General features: G+C 40.0%; 1 protein-coding gene across 1 annotated transcript in view; it reads right to left on the reverse strand.

Annotated features, from left to right (window-relative positions):
• The window catches only part of LOC117385719 (complement component C8 beta chain), a 42,443-nt gene extending 28,388 nt beyond the window's left edge, over positions 1-14,055 (reverse strand). Inside the window, exon 1 of the mRNA XM_055228258.1 lies at positions 14,035-14,055. The gene's annotated coding sequence lies outside the window, so the exon portion shown is untranslated. The remainder of the gene's footprint in view (positions 1-14,034) is intronic.
• Positions 14,056-18,227: the final 4,172 nt, after the last annotated feature.

Genomic DNA, 18,227 nt, shown 5'->3' on the forward strand with positions numbered 1-18,227 from the left:
TTTTCAGTGTTGGGGCTTTAGAATCTGAATGACGTTTACAGATTTCTGTCCACACAACGTGATGAATACACACAGACACACTCACACACACGCACACTAATACACTACAGAAAGGTTTATATTGATGCAATAGCCCAGGTGGTAGGTTACAGTAATAACTTGGGTAAATATTCAGATAATATGCATCAGTCTTACAAACAAATTATTATTTTTACTCATACTTTAATTGAATTCAACCAAGATGGAAAGCGATAAAACCTAAAAGGAAACTATCTGATGTTTCTTGTTACACATCACCTCAGTATGAAGGGTAGAAAAAGCCAGACGTTAAGCAGACACTTCAGTTCTCAGACTCCCTCTAACTATGTTTCACAGTCGCTCTGAAGACAAAAACATGTCGCTATTGTGATCAGTTTGACAGCCGTGTTTACATCTCAATCAAAGACCTGCTGATTGTCAAATGTATTCCTCGCCTGGTATCTTAAGCCTTCCCTGTCACCAATGCTTCCTCCTGGGTCTGCTGCTTAATAGACACACAATCAACCTCACATTGAGCCAGAGCCCTTCTGTTTCTGCTTTGTGAGACCTCATTGTCATCTATCACTGGATATGCCCAATTACACACACCTCCACTGCCACTGTCCCCTGGTGGAAAGACTGGACGCTCATATTTCCCAGACGCACATATGTGTCTGCTGACCGCGGGGCTGGAGATCTCTTTGTCTCATGGAGCAAACTTGGCAACTCACACTTTGCATCCCAGTTACAAAATGACCAATGGATTTTGAACTGATTGGACTGTCTCAATTAGTTCATTTGAATCATTCAGTTGGGATTTTATTGCTAAAAAACAAAAACAAAGAAACAACAAAACAAATTAGTATATAGTTTTTTCTGGCTCTATTTAAAAATAATGTAATTTTACCATACAAAAGTTTTATCTAAGGTTACATAACACAATAAACACATGTTGTATAATAGGTCATCCCACTCATTACCTGTGTTTTATCAAGTAAACCAACAGAACAATACATATATTTACAAATCACCATATAAAAAATCCTAATATTTGAAGCAGACAAACTTTACAGCCTGAGCACTAGTCCTTTTTTTAAATTTTTCACATTATTGCATGAGTGTAAAGGGAAGACAGATCATTTGATTTTAGTTCACCTCACTGTGTGCAGCTTTAAGGACAGTCTCACGTGGCCCTCACAGACTGATAAGGCTCACTCTTAGATAAGGTCCATTAGCTGTTGTTAGACTAATTAGAGTCCTGATTAGCTAGTGCTTGACATATAACTTATATTACTTTACTTCAGTGTGCACATGCAGGATGGACTCATTAGAAACAGGCAATTAGCAGGGGATTGTCTGTATTACTAATTACAGTGTGAGCAGATATGAATCTACAGTCAATGTTATATGGACCGTATGAATGTGAACTCAAAATAAAAATATGAACATGTGTACTTTTAGTGCTAATCCCCGGCCAACGCTGATCATATTACGTGGTTATTGGGTGGTTCTCTCCTGGTAGAGCACATACTACAGCACACAGGGCCCAGCTGTTAGTTTTCACTGGTGGACTGATACCATCTCTAACCAGTGTCATTGTGTCATTAGGCAAGACATCCACCTTACCAATATATATGAGTGGAGTGGGAATGAATGATGGCAGGTCGGAGTTTTGAGGCCATTTTTCCACCAGCCCAAGGACAACTGAAGAGGACAGAGCATGGAGTTAATCAACGTTGACCTACTGTACCACACATTGTTATTTTTATCTAGACAATGCATGGGACTGCTGCAAACTGGGTTCAATTCACTACGCTGTAATGATCTGATGTTTTGCGTTTAGTTCAGAGTTGACACCTTTTGTTGTTCTTGTAACTGTTTATATGTTGTTAATGTAACTGCTTTTGTATGTGACACTATGTGGACGAGTTGAAGTGAAGGCTCAGTTAGTTAGTGGTCTGTTTTGGCTGGCTGTAGTGAGTTGAGACTGTTGTTTTGCTTTTGTTTGGGCGTGGGTTATGGCCTACAGTACCCCTTATGTTCAGAAAATAAACAACCAGAAGAAATTTGACGTGTTTCCTTACACCCGCAACGCTACAATACACCTAAATATGGCAACATACAAAAATATGTCCATTATATTTATGGTCATTAGGTGTCTACTGTAAGTTTAAATGGGAATGTTCAGTAGGCTCATTGTTTAGATGAGTTTACATCATGTTACATTATGTAGCGTTGAAAGCTACACACAGAGATGGTGACCTAAAATATGTACAAAGCCTGAACACAAGACCGCAGAGAATGTCTTAATGAGGGCAAAGCATTAACATAAAAGAAAGCAAGCAAAACTGGGGCAGCTGCCTAAATAAATTCTGTTTGAGTAGAACATACTATAAGGAAAAAGATGTGACGGAGAGGAGGAAGAGAAGAGGGGTCCTGTGCTGTGTCCCATACCAGTCTACCAGGGGGAACTGATAGCCTCTGAGCTCAGGCTGTTCAGACACGGGCCATTACTCCCCCTCATTGTGACAAGATGGAGGGCCGCCTCAATGGAACAGTCAAGTGTGCACAAGGAGGAGAAGATAGAGATAGAAAAATTCACTTTCAAGCATTTTCATTTTGTGTGAGGAGGTGAGAGGGTTCATTTCTTTAGGTTCAACAAACACAGCTGCTAAACTAAATAAGCATGGACACAGTTTCTGGGCTGTGAAGATTTATGTTTAACGGCCCTATATTACACAAAACTGACTCTTGTGATCTTTAAGTCATGTTATAATGCTCAAACACAGACCTGGAGTTGTTGTTTTTTTTTTTCCCATTCACACATATTTGAATAATACTTTATTGTTAGTCTGTCTACTTCTACAAAGCTCAAAATGCTCTGTTCCACCTTGTTATGTCATGAAGTGGTAGTTTTCAAGTTAACAGCTCCTTTTACCTTTTGTTCAGTAGAGATTGGCATTTCCAGGGCTGGAATTATCCAAATAATTCTAGTGAAGGTGTATGGAGTTTGAAAACAAAGAAGAGCATTTCCTGTATAACTGCATGACACTAAAGGTGGAACAGAGTGTTTTCAGTTTGTGAGAAGAACTCAGCCTAAATATGAGGGGTTTTTTGAGGAAACAACATTATTAAATAGATCAGAAAATAGTGTAATTTTAAACAGCCAGCATCCTGATAAGCGGGCTGTATTCAAAACGCAGGTGAAATAAATGGGGAAATTGCCATCAAGTGAAAGCAATAGGCTTATTTACCATATCATAACATGGTTAAAGTACAGCATACAGCCAAAGGGTCTAGGCTTTCAACCAAGACATCCAGAAAACTATGTCAAATTAATATGAAAACCACATTACACAGAGGTAGCAGAAATATGCACAGTTCCATTAGCTTTTCAATTGTGTCCAAGGTACATGGGACATTTGAAATATTTGCACCTATAATTTTATACCTCATGGTAAACTGTCCAAGTCAACATTATATTTTGTGCAGTTTGGCTTGGATATATACCCTTCTTGTGCTAACATGATGGCTAGACCAGCATATATACAGTACAATGACTTTCAATCAGTGGTGGAAGAAGCATTCAAGGTTGTTACGTAAGTAAAAGTACAGATACCAGAGCAAAAAAAATACTCAAGTAAAAGTAAAAGTATCACATGAAAAAAATCTACTTAAGTTTAATACTTAAGTATTAAAGCACTGGTTTAAAAACGTACTTAAAGAGTAAAAACTAAAAGTATTTTGCAAAGATTTTGAGATCTAATAAAGCTTCAGAGTGATTTGGATAAAGATTTGCGCTGATTTTTGTTTAACAGAAACAATTTAATGTTTTTTTCTTACCAGTTTTTATTTGTGTATGTTCATAAGTGTAGTGGAGTAGAAAATACACATACCTTTTCTCAAATGTAGTGAAGTAAAGGTACAGTAAAAAATTATAGTTCCATAAGAGAAAGAGTCTATTCATTGTATAACTTTGGAACAACATGGTTTACCCAGACAGAAGGATCCTTACGACTCTAAAGCCCACCATATCATCCTTTTACCGGCTGAGCTGCAGCTAGGCCCAATTTATTCGCTCCGAGAAAAACTGGAGGACGTGACGGAAAAGTTGACATAAACGAATGAATAATGGTCTGAAGATGCAAATATATTCCTGCTTAATTTTGAAATAGTGCATTTTTCCATCCACATGCATCCCTGTAACAGACATAATGGGGCTAACAAAGTCTCACAAGCTCTCTGTGGTGACAGCAACAATCGTATGGAAATAGGTAAGCTAAATCCTGTATACATTATTCCTATTTGTAAGTCGGTATTGTTTTCTCTGCAATTTGAATATTCTTGATCTGGCTCTACAAAACGAGCAGTGTGCACCAGGAGACTCCCCTAGAAAGACCAATGCTCCCCAAAAGATTTTGTCCCCACTTTCTCAACAAAAAATGTTCAGATGGTTCAAAATGAGACTACAATAAAAAAAAATTACTACAGAGTGCAGACTACATTTAAAGAGGGTGGCTGGTGCACGCCGTTGTTAAAAGGCTCTAAATTAACATGTTATGTGAGCACCCACATTGAAGACCTTAGCACCCTCTTAGCTCCAACCAAAAACGTCTGGCACCACCCCTGAGTGTGTCAATAGAGCTTTGAATTTACTCTAGATTGGGTTTGTTTGGTGATAAGCGTAACACAGTTTATAATTTAATACACTGTAGAGTGAAAACCAGATCTGGGTTATTTCCAGAAACACTGGACAAACAACAACCAGTGTTCTCTGTTTTTGATTTGCGGCGTTGTTTTATCGCATTTAATCTCTCCCAACAACAGCCCTCATGCTCTACTTTTAATTTGTTTTGATGCTCCTCGCCACCAAGTGAAATAAGGTTAACACAGCCTCTCTAAAACAAAAGGCTCTTGCACGGTTTGGCTGTTACTTCATGTGGAAAGTAATTAATGAGTCAGTTTGTTTTTTTCTAACGTCTGTGTTTCTTTGAACCGAACAAACAGCCAAAAGGTGTCCCTCTAATTGTGAATGGGTCAGAAGTATAATTACGATTCTCGAAGACATCCAGGGACCATGATGTCTTCATTAACAAGAGACCTTTTATTATTGACTAAAAGCTGTGAAATTTCAAGGCATCTAACTGAAAAATCTGTCTAAAAACGTAACCTCAAAACAAGGACAAATCACAGAGGACCATAGATCACGCACTACAAGTATTTTCATATTAACAAATGATTCTACTAGTGTATTTTAGTAATCTGCCATCAAAAACTGTGAAACAATGAATCCACTGTATAAGAGTCCAGTTTGTTTCTTAATAGTGCAATGTTTGCTACTTGTCTCGATAATTATGTGTTGTTGTTTTCTTAGAATGTCCCGCAGTACGCATTAAACTTAACTATCTTGCGTTATTTTAATTACAGGTATTTATTGCTAGCGTATACCCTGAAAGCATACAGTCTTACCATGTGTACTAAGTGTCAACTCACATATCTAACCTACAATTTGGTGGTCACCTGCTTGTCTACATGGAGATACAAGTTTAATGCCATAATGTGGAGCAGTCCAGGTGGAGCAATGACATCTTTCACCCACAGACTGTAGGAAGAAGAGGACTGAGGGAGTGTGACATCACCCATAGTGTAGCAGTTATTGCGGCGAATTTGGAGTTGAGTCCCATATTAGGAATTCCAACCATGAGTATCATAGCAACCAAAGAGCCAATCTAGAGCGAGGCTGTCAAAGGTAACGCCCCTTCACGCCCACACTGCTGGTTTGGCAGGGGGTAGACACTTAGCAACGCTGTCAATCAAACCTGTTGCTAACGCTAGCGGGAGCAACCTTGGGGAAAGAAGGCAGCTGATTTGTTTCTTATTAATGTTCATATCTTGAGTTACGGACAGAATAGTGAAATAATAATAGCAAGATCGTGTAGAGTTGGTTAATACAAACATTTTAAGACCAAAATGACGAGCCTGACAATAGCAGTTATGGAGTGAGGGGTGAGAGTTTTCTAATGTAAAGTGAATTGGAGCAAGAAGGGCACCGTCCGTTTATAAATACATGCTTCTTTTATATATGCTGTTACTATTTATATATACAGTCTGTGCTTTCAACCAGCAAATTTACATAGTGTACCTTTAACTACAGTTGGATAATTCAAGCAATAACCAAAATGACACTTTATTTTTGATGAGAGATTTCTATCACATGCAGGTAAATTGTGCACCAATTCTCCTTTAGTGCAATTATTTTTAAATTTTGTTCCAGTTGCTCTGTCTTAGTATTTCCCCGCAGCAGTTTGTCAGAATGGAGGTGTAATTAGTGCATGTCCCAGCACTCCCTGATGTTGTTCATTAATCTCACTTGAGTGATTAGGCGGTGCAGACGTATGGAACCACTGGAGGTGTGAAACTGTTGTTGTCCCACTCAGGAAATGTGCCACAGCCCATTGGCAGCTAATCATGCTGGTAATGGTAAGTGAAATATCCCACTGCCACTTGTTACAATGACATTACAAGGTCAGGATTTCAGATGACTATTGTATTGTATGTGAGGTATTTTTCAACTTTTGTTTTGATTTGTTTGTAATAACATTTTAAACTCCATTATAACGCTATTTTGTGATTTTTGTTAAAGAGGCTAATGATAAAGGGTTACTCAAACATGTGTAAATGAAACAAACACAACTCCAGGTATGTTTTTGATGAGGTAACAACATTATAACATAAAACCTAAACCTTTCAAGAGTCCATTTTGCGTAATATATGACCTTTAATATGATCAAGTGGTGTTATACTAGTTACATTAAGTCCATTCTATATACAGAAAATGTGTCCTATATGTAATTTTTTCAGTGTTGATATTTGCTCAAGTGAGTATCTAGTCTTACTAATTATCTGAGTACATATTTCTTTGACACCCCCAGTAAGCATGGACCTAAGTGAGCATGAGTATTCTTGATTACAGGCAGACATGTGTCCTGTATCCCGGTGTGATGAGCTGATGAGGTGATTGTGGGTCTGTGGTGCCAGATGCTTGTCGTACAGTGACACTCCCCATCCAAACTACACAATCTGTTCCCCAGGGCAGGCAAACAACGGGAACCTTTGTTAAATTAAAGATGAAGCAAAGACGCTGTTTAGCAAATCCACTGTTAGCCAGTGTGGAGCTGTCACGTTTTTTTTTTACAATAAGAGACAATAGTTTAATTTGAAGACACATGACATCTGCCCTTGTAAAACCAAAAAAACACCACAAAGTTTAACATATTCTCATTAATATAAATGGACAAAAGGAATAGAATATTTTACCATCAAGGCAAAAAGTAAAGAAAAAGAAAGGCATTATTTAATTCCAAAGACACTGCAGAAGTCAAATGAAACAATGTTTAAGCAATTTGGCAATACGCAAACAAAATTATAAGGCCAAATATTTGGATTTAGTTAGTTTCACTTTCAAAAAACAGTGAATCAACCATTGAGTTGTATTTGCCATACTGTCCTGACTGTATGTGTTGATACTCCTACTGGTATTTTAACAATATACCATCAACAACAAACAATATCTTCTATACAGTCATGGATGAAGTACTCATTTTTGTTACTTAAGTAAAAGTAAGAATATCACAATAAAAGTATTTAAGCACCCATTTAAAAATGTACTTTTCAGAGTAAAAAACATTGTGTATTTCACACAAATGTTGTAAGTTTGTTGTTAAATGTAGTGATATTGCTTAAAAAAATTAGACATATTTTGATCACCAGTAACATTATAAATCAATTTCTCATTTTTTTCTTGAATTTGTGTACTTATTTTTGTTTGCTCAAAGCCAAAGCTTGAACTTGAAAACTTTAGTCAGGATGTTAGCACAAACATTGTCAAAATAACTCCTCAAAAATCTTATGAAAAGTACTTTTTACTTTTCAATCCAGGTCAAAAATATAATGGAGTAGAACGCACAGATACTTACTCTCATATGTAGTGAAGTAAAAATAAAAAAATAAAGAAAAGCACAGATACCTAAAACTTCTAAGTGAAGTACTTTACTAATTGTACTTTGCTACCTTCCACCACTGCTTTTGTATCTCCAGTATCTTATCAAATTGTGTCTACATATACACTACTTGTAAACAGAGCCCAAAGTCTGATGTTTTGCTCTTCATTAATTTTCTGTAATTATGGTTGCCTAGGTTGAAAACCATAGATTTTTCACACAATATTCAAAAACTTGAAATCACATTGCTTTGCTCCAGTCAAACAGTTAACCAGGAAACAATTCTTACCTGAAATGGCACCATGTAAAATGTTGCTCTCTGTGCACTTACATGTTGTTTCCAATTTGCATTTGACCTATTTTCATCATGCCATATAAGTTGCCAGTCGTGTGCTAGAGAATACGCAACTTGTTTAATTGGATGTTTGATCTTGGCATAAAAACATGTAGCGCTGACTAAAATCACATGAGATCAGCTCTGAATCTTCCTCTGGGCTGCAGTCAACATCACAGCACCTTTTAAAGTTGAATACAGTGCTGAGATAATACACCGTGTGAGTTTTACTGTATGTATGATTGCATATTTAATAGAACATGAACACATTTTACTAGCTTTCTATTCTTATCCTGAGTCACATATGGAGTTGTGTCTCGCCGTGGGGAATAGGCTGGGATGTTGGACCAGGCCCGGCTGCTGTGAGGTGATGGATGCCCCGCTGCGTATGGGGGCTCCTGTAGTGCATGTGTGTGAGCAGATGAATGGGAGGAGAGGCCCGTAAATGGGTCATATGCGGAGCAGAGGTTTGTGGGTAATGCGGTGAAATGCAAGGGGAGTGCCGTTGGCTGAGTGCACGTGCCTACAGCGATAGCAGAGAAGTTTACTAGAACGACTTTTGTTTAGTAAATTTGAGTTAATGGGTCGTTATCTACTTTGTACTCAGACCTTGACCATCACAAGTCATTGTGCTTTCTCTTTCTGTGCCATTACTAACAATCATTGCAGAAAGGCCAAGGAATAAAACCATAGACTGGATATATAAATGGACATTGCTAAACTGCTAGCCACCACGTTCCAAATAGGAAGTGATCATGGGTGAGCTTCTGGCCTCATCGACTCCAATTCACTTTCTATTGAAAAACTGTCACCTATTTCTCCATAGGTACTGCTGTCAGGCTCGTCAGTTTGGTCTTAAAATGTTTGTATTAACCCGCTCTACATGCTTCTGGTATTTTTCTTTCCGCTATTGTGTCCATAAATCAAGATGTGAACATTAATAACAGACACATCAGGCGCCTTCTTTCCCTCGCTCCCGCTAGCATTAACAATAGGTTTGATTGAGAGTGTTGCTAAGCGCCCGTGTTGATGAGAAGGGGTTTTCAACAGCCTCGCTCCAGATTGGCTCTTTGGTTGCTATGATACTCGTGGTCCAAATTGATTGCTTTAACCGCTAGCCTTGATGCCTTTATACGGTCTAGAATAAAAACACATACAGAGTTCTTGATCAAATAATGCAGATATTCCTTTGCTTGTTTATCGTTTTGTTTTGAGGAACCAATGAGATAATCCTCTAATCCTGTGTTGTGTGTGACATGACACAGAAGCATTCAAACAGCTCGTAACTGTAATTACTCGATATTGCACTGTGTCATTGCTTTGTTAAGATGTAGTTTATTGCTGGCACTGTTTGTCATATTATTTCATTGGTCACACATCTCAGTCTAATTTCATTAAGCATGCTGAAGGAAGCCTTGATGTAGTGGGGTTCAGATGATGGAGTGAAGGAGTTTTTTTCCTTGGCACAGATAAGAAAACCAGATCATGGGCTAGATAGATCTTGTCGGCAGCGCGCGCCGCTTCTTGGCAAGCGCTGCAAGGTCGATATTGAGTCGGGCCTTTCTTACCTCTAAGATTTACAGTAGAGCTCTGCAGCCTCATACTCCGAGATAGATGAGTATTTCATATGGTGCCAACTGGCGCTACACGAGTGGAGCTGAAGGTCATTGTGTCTCATTTCCAGCCCAGAAAATGTGCGACTGGAGAGAAGACCTCAGCAGACTTGTTTTAAAGCAGCAAAAAAGATATGTTTGATAGCAGCAGACAGTACAGACGGTGTGGAGCTGAAACTACAGTAGTGGGGAGTGCTGCAGACTGCCACAGACCTCAGGCATATGGCAGGGCGCCCCATGCCTACAGCTAATTGAGTCCTAATGAATCATTGGTTTGGCGTGCGACATGTCCCCGGTGATGGCGGGTGGCGTTGATGCATTGAAAAAGGCCGGTGCAGTGAAAGAGTAAGAGAGTCCGCTTGAGCCCACCACAAGGGCCCCACTGACACTGAGCACTCCACACACTCACCAGATGTTTCAGGCCGAGGATTACTACCATCCCGCTCTGCACAATGGAAATAAGTGTGTAATGCCTTACAATTCACTGCTCCATTTAAGTTCAGTTAACCACACAGAGCTGAGGTCACCCCGCTGTCATCGAATCACTGAGGTCAAACCAGTTCTGAGTGTAGGCGAACAGCGTGTGCGCTAAATAACTCAGGGCAAAAGTCTATTGCATTCATTTTCAAACCAATCATTTTCCAATTACTGCAACACGACTGACACTAGTGTCCTTCAGATGAGTAGGTGTCTTTTTTACTTGCATGGTTGCTCTGAGCTATTTTGTGAATTCATGTTGGATTCACTCCAAACATAATTAACTTTGTAGAACAAGTAAAAGGTTTAGAACAAATCTGATGTACATTGTGGCTTAAACAACACATTCAGAATTCCAATGTACAAGAAAAAAAAAAAAAAAAAACAAACATACAATTTTCAATATTTTTCAACTCTTATAACTGTGTAACAAAATAGTTAATTTGCAAAAACAGATATGTAAAAAGTCATCAAAGGCTTGCAGTTTACTCTTTGTATAATAATGTTTTCAAAAGCCAGATGTATTTGCTGCAATCAACTCTTTTGCTATTGTTCCATCCCTCTTTGATTATTTCCACTAGATTATTTTAAATTGATAATATCTGTAAAAGACTTTAACAAAAAGAAAAATACTTTCTGACAATTCTCCAAAAGAAAGATATCTTTTTTTGCAATTGAACTCTTCTGATTAGCAACTAGACATTTCCTTTTGTCTTCACTATCTCCACATGCTCTACAAAGGTTGCACTGGTACATTTGATTTGGTGAGCTTGTCGATCTATGTCGGGTTTATGGTTTTTCAAATTCATGCCACACGCCTGCTGATGCCCTCTCAACTTGAGATGCACCTGTCATGTTGATTACACCCCCAATGGAGCATGTGCACCATTCTGCCTCCCACAATGCACTGCTATCTGAACAATCTCAGCTTTTGTTCCAGCCGTGAAACAGGGCTCACCTCTGACCTGCCTCGCCTGCCCAAGACTGTATATTCATTCAGGATAAGGCGAGCTGCAAAATTAACGCAGACAATCTAGTGAGCTCGTTAAGCCGCTTTTATAACAGATTTACGCCACTCAACCAATTTGCTGTGTGTAATGTGGAACAACTACATTCATGTCACAGTTACTGCAGCCTATTACATGCATTATCTCAAAGCACTTGGGAAACTGATCACGTTCTGCAGCAATATGAGAATCACTAAATGTGAAATTCAGCAATGAAGAGGGCACAGTGTCAACAACTTTACACTAAATCTTTGTAATAACTTTTTGCACATTCAGCAAAAATGAGCATGGGAGAATTATTGGAAAAAGGGGCATTGGAAGTCTAAATTGTATCAAATAAATTTCCTCAAAATAACCCACATGACAGACCATACCACTACGGACAATATTATAACTATCACTGATACACAAGGAGTGTTCTGTAATCTTTCTCTGACACACTATTCCCTTTCCTGGGCATCTCTTGATAAATACTGACCACTATCTGCAGACTGGAGCACCTAGGGCTGAGTAATATGACACCCAACATCAACGTCAAATTTCTTCCTGCAAAATTTGAACTCTGCTGAACCAGCTGATCAGAAATGATTTGAAATAAAGATTTGATTAAACATAAAATAAGTGACCCGCCAGCTGTTGGTGAGGTGATTTAAATAATTTTGCAATGTCACTGTTTGCCTGGTAAGCCAGTCCCTCCTACATTCTGTTTGAATGCAGGAGGATCGTGATCCAGGCCATAGAGCACATCTGACAACCATCCTTTTTTGGAATGTTCCAATCACAGTTGCTCATTTGTAGCACATGTCTCTCAGAAAACATCTCCTCTGAAATATCCTGAGAACAGAATCGATCATTTCTTTCTTTTTTTACTTGTAACCTACCATGTTTGTTTTGACACAAACATGCCATGTATTTCTCTGATTGGTTAATCCGTCTGTCATTTATGTCTTTGTGAAGTACTGTAAAAGCCCATGGTCTTGGCAAGGCAAATGTCACTCATGCCCAGCTCATTTTCACACATTTTAGACTAAAAGGTCTGACAAATAACAAAGAAAAAGTCAGTGGTTTTAATTTTGTTTGTCTGTTTTTTGTCGAGTAATTTGCTTTTGTTTGTCATATGGTCGATTTTGAGCTGCTATTCAACAGCCATTGACTGTGTGTGTTCGTGTGTGTTTGTGTGTGTGTGTGTCTGTGGGGGTGTATCTGTGTGTGCGGTTCTGCCTCTGCCACAGCTTAGGACGTGTTGCACTACATCCTCCATAAGAAGATTACTGCAGGCGACGAGGGAAGTTGTCAATGAACTTCACTGATGACCAAGTGTCAACATTGACATTTGATCTGGTCAAAAGCCACAGCACAAACACTAATGTGTTCTTTTAAAGCTGCAATGTGAGTCCTTTTGTGAGCAGTATTGTACATTCATGGTGAATTCTCAGTTGAGCAGAAGATGTGACTCCTAACACTTTTGATTGGATGTGTTTTATTCACTAACGTCTCAATAGTCTGTAGCTGGTTTAGTTTATAATTTAAGACACATGCCCTTCAGTTGATTTATCAAGGCACAGGGAGCAGACTGTCCAGTGGTCATTCTTTTCCATTCATGAACAGCTGCCTTTCAATAGCATAGTTTTTTTGGGAGTTAAGTTTAATGTAATTACTTGTCACTTACCGAAGGAAAAACAAACATATTAGCATAGGCTACTTATTTGCATTGACAACACACCCACTCAGCCAGTTAAAGTAAAAGACTACATTTGAACAGTATGTGTATGCCCCATCTTGATCTACATATTGCGTAAGAACCCCATATCTTCTCTGAGCACACAGTGACGCAGAGTGACCTCCCTGTCCCCTTCAACACTTACAGGATTGGTTGGTTTATAGATGCCCAAATACAAACGTGACCAAAGCGTCCCTTCTCGCCAGCCTGTGCAGTTTTACGCACTGCTCTATCCATGCATGACATCGCTGCTTGCGCGCCTCTCCGTGCGCTCTATCCAGTTTCCATCTACAGGTTCTTGACATCCCTTGCACACGAACACAGCTCACCAAGATATTTTACATCCAAACACATATGGCACCTCCTCAGTCCATAAATCATGACTATGCATTCCCATAAATTAAACGGTGCTGCAGGACATGTCATTAAAGTACACGACAAGGAAGGTTTAAGGTTACACAATTTGAATGAGAGGTACAATCATTTCACCCTTTACGTGCTTAATTTGTGGGTTTATGGTCATTTGAACACAGTGTGTCCGTTTCCAGTTCGTGCGCAGTCGTGTGAGGGGCAGAGGCAGATTTGACAGGCGACCGGCGTTTGCGCGTTATGGAAGCACACGTTCAAATTTGCCACAGCGTCACACACAACTACACTCATCGATACACTGCAGACCGTTTTGGCTTGTATCAGCCTCCAATATGACCAATCCAACACATGCAGACATAAGCTGTAACTCCGCAGCCAAATGCCATCCAGCCAACGACATCCTATCAATAAATCTCTCACATCTCACATAGCAACATCACATCCAAGCATCACTTTTGTTCATAGTTTTGCGCACAGAATTAAAACCGTAACTTACCTTGTATCAGTGTGAGCTTTTCGTTTGCTGTTCCATTCAAGCGTTTTGGGTTGTTTTTTTTTTCCAAATCCACATTCCTCATTCAAGGCAAAATGAGATGACAGTGGATCCATGGGTTAATTCCATTTGCCGGACTCGCAAGATGAATGACATTGCCTCGGTTTTTACATGTTCAAATTCTTCCTTAAGATCCCGTGAAGCCGCGCGAAGGGTTTTTCCCATCCTCCTCCAGCTCTGAAGTTGCCTGGTTACCCCTGCTTCTCATTCAGGGCGGCTGGAGCCCTGCATGCAGCGGCCAATCATAGCGGCAGCCGAGGGAGATTAACTATTTCTTGGCTACACTATTCTAGTTTGAGGCTAAAATGAGGCGAGTGGGCGGGGAAAGTGGGCCCCCGGTGACAGAGGAAAAAATTAAAATGCACAGAGAATAATGTAGCAAGAGGTGGTGGGGAGGGGGGTTGGACTGGAGAGGGGAGGGAACAGGCGGATTAAACATTTTCAAAAAGAGAAAGGAGAGGAGGTGGGACCGCTTCTCACAATCTATGAATAATATTCCATCTTAAGTGGGTTATGCAAACTGCAAACTGCGCACTGGACACCCCCTTCCCCTCTCCCCTCTCCCTGTCTGTATCAGGAGAGAGGATCATTGCTAAACTCTCCCCAAAAGCAATCTGTCTCCGTAATTGATCACCCCCTTTTAACCCGCCATCCGTCAAACCAAATAGCCCCCCCCCTGCCCCCCCTCCCTGCTCGCACCGCCCCGCTACGTCCCTGTCCCGCGCCCGCTGCCTCATCATAGACTCTATTGATTTTAATTTCCCCTGCAGCCAAGGTGAAAAGTATAAGGGGGGAGAGCCAGCTCAAGCCGCAGGTACGTGGCGCACGGGTGTTATGTGTCCAGAGGAGGAGGAAACACGCAGGTCAAGACCTTATTAGCTTTGTCCACTAACATGTCATTTTGGCCTCAGTGAGAGATGCCTTTCATAACTTTGCAGAGGCAGTTAAAAGGCTTCACACAGGAGGATAATGTACCAGTCGGAATGGGCCACTTACCAACCATTTTCAATCACTGAAATAGCCTACAGCTGAACTCCAGCTTCAAGAAGATGGATACAGTTAAAAAAAAAGTGCAACAGGAGTTATGTAATCAAACCTGATCACCTGGAACCCATTGTCTGCTTAATGAGACTATAGCTCTTGAGCAGTTTAGAGTTCATATAATGTCAGAATGTCTTTGAGTAGAGCAGGTGTGCTGTAAATTACTGGTTATGCGTGAGCACTCAGGGATTTGAACGACAAGCTCTTAGAAACAAACAGCAGGAGTTCACTGAGGAGCGGAGTGACACCATAATCTGGAGATGTATTTGGAAACATTTTTATCACATGGAATAATATTGCATCTGTATTTGGTAAAGCAACTTACCTTATAGATTGCAATATTTTGGCTGATACTTTTGCTTGAATTGTTAAAGGTCCTATATTACACGAAATTAACTCTGGTTATCTTTAAACCATGTTATAATGCTGTTACTTCTTCAAAAACACACCTGGAGTTGTGTTTTGTTTCATTCACACACACATATTTGAGCATTTATTATCAGGCTGTCTACATCTCCAAAGCTCAAAATGCTCTGTTCCACCTTGTGATGTCATGAAGTGGTAGTTCTCAAGTTACTGCTCTACTAAACTAAAGATAAAAGGTAGCGGTTACCCTTTAGCTTCGGTTCAGTAGAGATTTGCAATTCTAGGGCTCAAATCACCCAAATGATTCTAGTGAAGGTGTGTTCAGTTTTTGAGAGAGAATTTAATGATGTTATAATTTCAAATGGAGGGCAGGGAGCTATGTAACGCTAACTGAGATTCCCGGTATTAACAAGTTTGAGACATCAGACAGGCCTTTAAAGTGTTATTTTGAAAAATCACAAATCAAAGTTTTCCTCTCAGTTTTGGTGGTTCCCGTTTGAAGCTGTTGGATGACTGATGTTTTGCGGGTCCCAGTCCGATCCTCCATAGCAGATTATAAATGAAAACAACCGTGTGGGGTCCTCCTCCTTCTCCCTCCCCCACCCCACCCGCCTGTGTTTGTGTGTCACTTACTGTAGCTGGCTATAGTGGCCCTGCTCACACATGGGTTTGATTGACGTGTGGCTCTTGGCTCGGGCGCAGCATAATCCCGCTGCTTCCACAGATGGACCACTCTTTATGTCTGGTGTCACCGCCAGTTCAAGTTCTTCAGTCAAAAACAGACTATTTATGTGTAGTTTTGCATAGAGGTGAGCGAGGACACGAATGCTTAAAATCCAGTATAACTCGCTAGGCCTTTTTAACAGGCACTAGCATCTCCTGTTTGGTCATTAAAAAACAAAGGAGGTCAGTGTCAGCGGTGAAAGCAGGCAGCTGGGCTATGTGAGGCGACGGTTAATCCCTATTTTTCCAAAGCAGCAGACAAAAGATGCCTGGCAGTCTGTGAGATGTTTGACAAAGAACATACTGTAGCTACTTTGTGTAATTATGCATGCAAATACACATTCTACACATTCACAACACGCTTTACCGCTTCATTTATTTTGGTACTTTTAGAGTTTTTTGTTTGTTTGTTTTTTTCATTCATGTTTTGGAGTCATGGTTGGAGTGTGTAGAAGTAGCTATTGGCTTTAAACACTGGACATCAGACCGTGACAGCCATGTAAGAGACACACACGGCACTGTATTACTTTTATTGTCTATTTACATTGGCACAAGTGGTAGAGTGGGTGTCTTGAATTGGTTGGCAACTCCGATCAGTGTACACTACTATATCTTTGGGCAAAACACTTAAATCTGTATACCTGTAAATCCATTCTTACTAGATCAACAACATGATTTTAAGTTCAGATATGTGTTGGGTTTCGGTTATGGGTGACAAGTATTGACTATGGTTATGGTATGAACTCCAGGAAATGAATATAAGACAATGTAATGTCCCCAACACATGTGAGTGACTGGTGGTTAATGGTGCAGATTGATAATCAGGTCAGCTGTGGATACAAGAGTTATGTGGAAAGTGAATGAATAATGCAATAATGTGTCCAAACAGATGAATGAATTAAAATAATAATTTACCCACAGTGATACAACTAGTGTGCCGAATAAAAAGAGGAATTAACTAAACTGCGTATTTATTAGCTTTTGGAGCACTGTTATTATTAGAAAAGATTAAAGCGGGAAGGGGGGGGGGGGGGGGGGGGGGTGTTCTTTAATTGTATTCCCCAAAAGCCTTGATTTCCATGTAGATGTAGCCGTGCTGATAACACCACAGCGCTGCCCCGGAGACATGAAGCAGGCAGATAAAGGATAAGGCTCAAGCAGATCCCCAACCAAACAAAACACAAAGACCGGAATCACCAGCGCACATGAAGCTTAATCAGCGCTCAGACCCAGGATTAACATGGTCTAAATACTCTATGAATGATTAGTCATCTCCCAGAGGAGCCATGCTTCACTTGGGCCCCCCGGACCACTGAATGTTGATCGATAAGTCTAGCTTTGGGCATCAAATGGACAAGTGAATAGTTTTAATACTCTACAAACAAACAGGAAACCGACAGCTGTTTTAGGCAGGCAGTGATGAGGTAAGCCTTTTGAGATCATCATAAGCTGCCAAAAGGGGTCACAGGCCAGACCCAAGCTGGTACAGGATGCAATGGAAAAGGTTAGAGCTTAAGGCTAGCTATTACATTTAAAATAGCATAACACACTCAACTAGGAAAAATATGTACTCTGACCCATCAAGAGTGTAAGTTTAAGAAATGAATGGGAAACCGGGAATCTGTTGTGTATTTTACACTAAACAATGGACGGGAATGTTGTAATCTGCAGAATATCTTAAATCTGTGGAGTTTTTCATGTTTCTCCCCGTGTCTGGATGGGTTTCCTCCGGGTACTCCGGTTTCCCCCATCAACCAAAACATGAACGCCCTTCGAGACAACTGTTGTTGTGATTTTGGGCGTTACAAAAATAAAATTAATTTAATTTAATTGAAATCCATGCTAACAACATATTCAAATGAAGTTTAAACTGCATTGCTGATGTTAGCATGTGGGTGATTAGCATTCAGTAGAGTGTGGCGGCCTGTCGATAAATGACATATGACCTTTGACCTGGACGAGAGACAACAGGGAAAATTTCCTCCTTTTATCTGGCTTATCCAAAG

The sequence above is a fragment of the Periophthalmus magnuspinnatus genome, chromosome 17 (assembly GCF_009829125.3).
Source record: "Periophthalmus magnuspinnatus isolate fPerMag1 chromosome 17, fPerMag1.2.pri, whole genome shotgun sequence".
Lineage (NCBI taxonomy): Eukaryota > Metazoa > Chordata > Actinopteri > Gobiiformes > Gobiidae > Periophthalmus > Periophthalmus magnuspinnatus.